We start from the raw sequence: 6,000 nt of genomic DNA, 5'->3' as shown, positions 1-6,000 counted from the left end.
GTCCTCCTACTAACAATGGATTTACAGCTGTAACTTATTTTGCCTCAGCAGCATTCATCTAGCTGTCAATCCCAAAGCAAAGTCTGGATCCACATTTCATAGGAAAGAGCCATGCAAAATGCCTTTTTTTTCCTGCCTGTCACAGAGCACAGCGCTGAGTCGCTCGTCCACAAGCAGCATTGCTTAGGTACCATGTCACAAAGCAAACTGAAAACACAGGCCCTGTGTGAAGGTTTTTACGTGCAAGAACGTCAGACTGAAAACAGATTATTGGGAAAAGAAGGGGACATCTATTCACTATAGGTGGATTTCAAATAACAGATAAAGGTAGGGGAAAACACGCAAGTGAACAAAACCACTGTGGAGCACAATGGACTAAACTTATCCTGAGTAAAACTGCAGCCAGCTGGCCAGTATCTGTTTGTCAGAATTTGCTTAATGGGGAAAGAAAGAAACAAAGCGAAGTACAAAATGTATTCTAGAACACAGCATGTAGTTTTTGCTTTGAAAAATCAGACGGTTTCCACACACTGCAAATCTTCGAGATAAATTACATGTTACTGCAACCCTAATATCGAGATACAATCCTTATCATTTCTGTGGCCCTTCTTGTCCCCCTTTTTATTTAACAGCATTTTGTGAATAATCCACTGCTATTTTCTTACAATCACACTAAAGAGGGAGTTTAAGAAATTTGTGCCTCTATTACCCTGGAAATAAGAAATGTGTGCTCACGTATGTTCATTCCATGTATGTTGTTCCTTGTCTGAAGAAAAAGTCTGCATTATCTGTATGCTGATTGTTCACGTATGACTGATTGTTCTGTGTGAGATATGGGCGTCTTACTCCTAGACGCTACTTCGGAAATCCATTTGTTTTAATGCAGTTGCACATAGCAAGCTGTAAAGTAGGTTTTATGAAGCCAATAATGCAGATATAATACTTGAGGAATTCCTTTTGGTTTGGTTGTATTTATTTTTCCAAACATTTTGTTTGAGAGAAAACGAGATTGCTATCTGCTGTTTCCTTATTTTTTTGCAGGAAAGCAAAGGGTTGTTGACTTCCTCTCCCCTCCCTTCCTTCCTTCTTTCTGAAGGTACTGTACTCATCTGAAAAAAAGAGAACGAAATAATTGTTCCTGTTCTCTTTCTTAAGTCATTTGAAACACTGTCCCTGCTAGTTTTCTAAGTTTACTGCAACCTCTGCACGGGGGGAGAGGTAGAGGGAGAGAGATTACCAACATGAGAGCAGGTAGAGAGTAGGGCAAGATTCCTTCCAGCTTCAACATCTGGTAAGTTGAGTGAAAATGCTTTTATGGTTAACTTTTTAGAAGTGCGATAATATATATATATATATACTTTTGCATTAAGAAAAGGCATTTATCAGATACACATTTAACTGATAAGAAGATAATGATCATATACATTGACAAGCAGTATATTTATTCTACAAATGTCTCTAGTCTCTTTTTTTAGATACTGGTGATAACAACGTGCGGTTTAACAAACATGGAAAAGAAAGTGTTTTCCGCTGAGACTGATAATATTCATAACACAATCTGCTGTGCATTTTGCATACAGTGACTCTACCAGAATCTTGTTACAGGCTTCACTCACTTTATCCTGAATGTTTCAGCAAGCTGCACCGGGCCACTGCTGAAATAACGAGAGAAGCTGTGTTGTATGAAAATTGATGTATTTCATACATCATCTGCCAGCCCTGAGGTCTGCGCCAACCTGCCAACCTGTGCTACGTGGAGACATGAGTTGCTAGGTCTTCTTTTTCCTTCAGATGGTATTGTGTTTATGATACTACGCATTTATCTCCACTCATCTGTGCATATGAGTAGTCTAGAAAGAGTGACATTTAAGATGTGCTAAGGCAGTTCCAGGTTCTCAGACGAATTAGAAAAAAAAAGAAAGTAAGCTGCTGCTGCACAGTACGTTAGCAGTATCAAGGCTGATCACCAGCATAGGATTTACTTGGAAGTTGTCTGCTTATTTGTCACTTCTTTGTAGATATTGATAGATTTTTTTATTGTTGGTCATAAATGTTGCAGAACCATCAGAGCAGAGGATGAAATCAGTGATTAAATGTAAGAGTATGTTTCAAATAGTAGAAGAGAAAATCTTCCCCCTACACTTTTATAACAGAAGGATGCAATATAGAGGGAAAAATTAGGACAGGTGATGATTTCTCCACAGTAGGAGAGCTTGGCCATTTTCAGCCCCATTCTTCATTCAAGCTCTCCAATGTGCAGGGTGCTCTGCAGGGTGCCCAGGGTCCAGACAGCAGTCCTGAATGGCAGGCAGGCACCATGGGGACTGGTGGGCAGCCCGACTAACCCTGTTCTTGTGGGGCACTTGTATTGCTCTGCCACCTTGACACAGCCCTATGCTCTCAGCCCTTGCTCAATGAGTGAGCAGAATGGACTTTCCTACCCCTCTGTCTGGTACATGTGTTTCCATAGGAGGGAGTGTTCTGCTCAAATTCAGCCCTTGGTAAGCTGCCGGCTGCCTTCACTTTAAGTGCAGCCTGCTACTGAATGCAGCATCCTTCCAGAAGATCATAGCTCAGCCTTTGGTTGAGTTCCATCCAGTCTGGTACCAGCTGTTAGGTTTACATGATGATATTTGTCCCTCCTCTGCTAATAGCAAGAAAATGTCACATATTGCCATAAAAAACTTGCCACATCTGTCCCTTGGCATACTTGGATTTGCATTTTGTTTGTCTAAATATTTATTCATATTAAGTAGAGGGCTTGATCAGCTGTTTTGACAATTACATGTCAAATATCTGGACAGTCAGTAGAAGAGTCTCCTAAGCATTCAAAGACATTAAAGCTCTGTGTTTGGGAGTCACTGTATTACTCTGTGGTTTTGTTTTCCTCATGTTGTAAAGTGTTAGTCTGGACTGCAATCATCTATAAGTTTTGATCTAATTAGTTGAGAAGTTCAGTTTACCTTGCAGGTAGAGCTTGTTGCAGCATTTGGGTATGGATCTTGTTTTTGAAGATACTAAACTTTAATGTATTCTTTATTTGGACCATGCATATGATAAATTCTTTCTCTGAGATATGTAAAAAGAAGGAGATCGTCTGAAATGCATAAATATATATATGTGCTCACACTCATATTAATGCTCTTTCTAAATCTATTCTTTAATAAAAAGTGCAATGAGAGATCATATTAATAGGAGCAATAAGTAATTTAATAAGAAGATCAACTGTGAGCTTTTAACATTCTTAGATTACATCTTTGATATTCCCTTTTCCTTCAAATAATATATTTTCTCCAGTGATTTGGTGCTTACCTGCTTTCCGTTGGTATACATTATCATTAGGATAACCACAACATGTCTAGTATGATGGTGATTTGTAACACCATCACTATCTTTCTCCAAGGCTCAGGAAGAGGCAGTTTTGGGCTGGATCCTTTTCCCACCTTGTTGAGATATCTACAAGCATAGAAGGGTATATTCTGAGGGTAGGCTGAGTATCCACCTACAACAGCTTGGCACAAATTAAATGTGTGTGAAACAAGTTTTCAGTTACTTTCCTCAATGTGATTAAAAAGAATAAAATTCATTGAAGCAAAAAACTAAGAATAAAAAGAGAGATGTTCTTCCTTATTTTGCTTAAAAATCTTACTACTGCTACAGCTAAAAGCCGTATCTCCCTATATAACCTACATAAACAGTCCTCAGAGTGTGTATTTCTGATTGTTTAACATTTTCCTACAGTCTTATATAAAGCCATTACTTCAATTTGATGTGTTCTCAATTATAATGAAATAAAACGTTGACAAATTTTGCTTGTTCTTTTGAAGAATGAATAAAAACTTTATACACTGATGATGGCAACAACAATATGGAAACAATTTATAACCTATGGAAATCTCAAGTTAACAGTTCTGATTTGAAAAACACAGAAACTGATAGAAGTCTTCCAGTAAATGTTAGTTGACCTTTTGTACTTAGGACCAGAAGCTTTAGTGGGTTTTGGATGCAGAATACTAGCACTGAGCTGTATTTCCATTACGTCTCCAATATAGATTTTTTACCAGGAGTGAATGTGAATTGTTGGCTTTTAATGAATCCTTATTGTTTTCTCATTCTTTCAAACAAGGACACATTTCTAATAGATGGATATAGAGCAGTGTGCTGGAAGTTCTAAATGCATTCCACAGATTCACCCATTGGCATATCTTTTAGGTGATGTTTCTAATAGTGCCAGATAGACATCCATTATTTAGAATGAGCAAAGCCCAGCGGGATGAGCAATGAGAGGAGGAAGAGTACGGATTGCCCCAGATTGCACTTACTCTGTTTCCAATCTATGATATTATAAAACTGCAATTATGGAGAAAGTTTTCTACCTGAATTTCTACCCCTCCACTCATGCAGATTTGTCAACAGAATATTACCCTGAAAAACAAAAAAGCTGTGTATGGCAATAGGCTTTCTGTATGATGATTATTTAAGGATATAAGTCTGCCAAAGGTGTGTAAGGAAACGTGGCCTCTTTATAGTTGATCAGAAATTACACAAAGTTTCTGAGCACTGGCACACATCCCTGAGTAGAAACTGATGTAACAAAAGAAACTTCTTTGAACAGACCTTACAAGTACTATGTGGACTATTACAGATAATAGGCTGGACCAATTTTTTAACACAACAAATGTTTTCAAATATACGAAATATTAAAACACAATGAACATTTTCCTCTTAAATATAGTAGTTATCCCTATTTTTCCTTACCGCCTCCAGAAACCATTGAAAAGAAAGGAATATCAGCTTGAGAAAGAATTACAGAGACAATATGAAAAGTTTAAAAAGAAAATAACAAGTTTGAATGGGGAAACCAAACAAACAAAAAAAAAAGGATTGCTCATGGTTATTCTCTTGTTGAAAAGATTGTGTTTTGAAATGGAGACTGTAGCTCTCCACTGCTGTAAAAATTTCAGTGGAGTTTTATACATGAAATTCAGATATTCATCCAATTAAGGTGACTAAGTAAATAATACTTGTTATTTAAAACACATACTGAATTCCATGCTGGATATCTTTTTTTCTTTAAATCTGACCGGCAGATGAGAGACCTTCTTACCTGGCTTTTAAAATGCTAATGATCCAGTGAAAATTATTATACAATCTTTGTTTTGGTTCCTACTAAGCTTAATAATTCTGTGAGTTGTTTTTCTAAAATAAGTGGTATTATACTACTGCTATCCTAATCTTGATAAGCCAAACATTCTCCTTCTGAACTAACGACACCTAATGCGTTGTAAAGATCTTCAAAGACACTGGAAGAAGTTAAGCTAAGCAATGAGCTATGAAAAGAAAATATTTTAATGTTCTTAAGGTTATGGAAAGAAATTATCTCAATACTTGGATTTTTTAACTTTCACTCCTTATTTCCTGCTTTGTATGTTAGAAAGAAACATTATCAATTATCTGAAGCAAGGATGAAAAAGCTATTGTTCTTGCTTTCTCTCCTCACTTTTCTACTATGAAAGAAAGCCAGAACACCAACACGTTTTTTCTTACATGTTGTGGAGGTGTGTAAATTCACGTGTATGAATTTTGGTTTGATTTAAAAGAAAAATCTTATGACAGAAATTATACTTCCTGAAAATCTACACTGTATGTAAAAAGTAAGCGTGCAAGCTTCCTACTTCCTAGTTTCTTACACCTTATAGAAATGTCAGAATTCAGTGAACACTTAGAAAAGAAAATGAACCTGAGGATTCATTAATTACAACACCTACAAGGTAAAACAACACTCATACATGGATAACGTCACTTCTCACTAATGAGTTAGAGTAAGGTAGAACTGAATTGAAGCTGAAAGTACAACTATGAGCAGGGTCATACATTTCCAGTTGTTATTCTTAAACAATGCTGTACTACAAGTAATGCAAACAAACATGGAGCCAAGAGGTGTTAATTATGCAGTCCTCTGTTCAGAGGCCTGGTGAGGAATACAAACCAACAAATTTC

The 6,000-nt window shown here is 36.9% G+C and overlaps 1 protein-coding gene across 1 annotated transcript in view; it reads left to right on the top strand.

Moving 5' to 3' along the window:
• The first annotated feature begins 1,151 nt into the window (after positions 1–1,151).
• Positions 1,152–6,000, top strand: part of ZNF366 (zinc finger protein 366) — a 35,674-nt gene continuing 30,825 nt past the window's right edge. The window contains exon 1 of the mRNA XM_031602605.2: positions 1,152–1,291. The gene's annotated coding sequence lies outside the window, so the exon portion shown is untranslated. The remainder of the gene's footprint in view (positions 1,292–6,000) is intronic.

Source organism: Phasianus colchicus, chromosome Z (genome assembly GCF_987193195.1).
Source record: "Phasianus colchicus chromosome Z, bPhaCol1.hap1.1, whole genome shotgun sequence".
In the NCBI taxonomy this organism is placed as follows: Eukaryota; Metazoa; Chordata; class Aves; order Galliformes; family Phasianidae; genus Phasianus; species Phasianus colchicus.
This window is presented reverse-complemented; position numbering and strand designations above follow the sequence as displayed.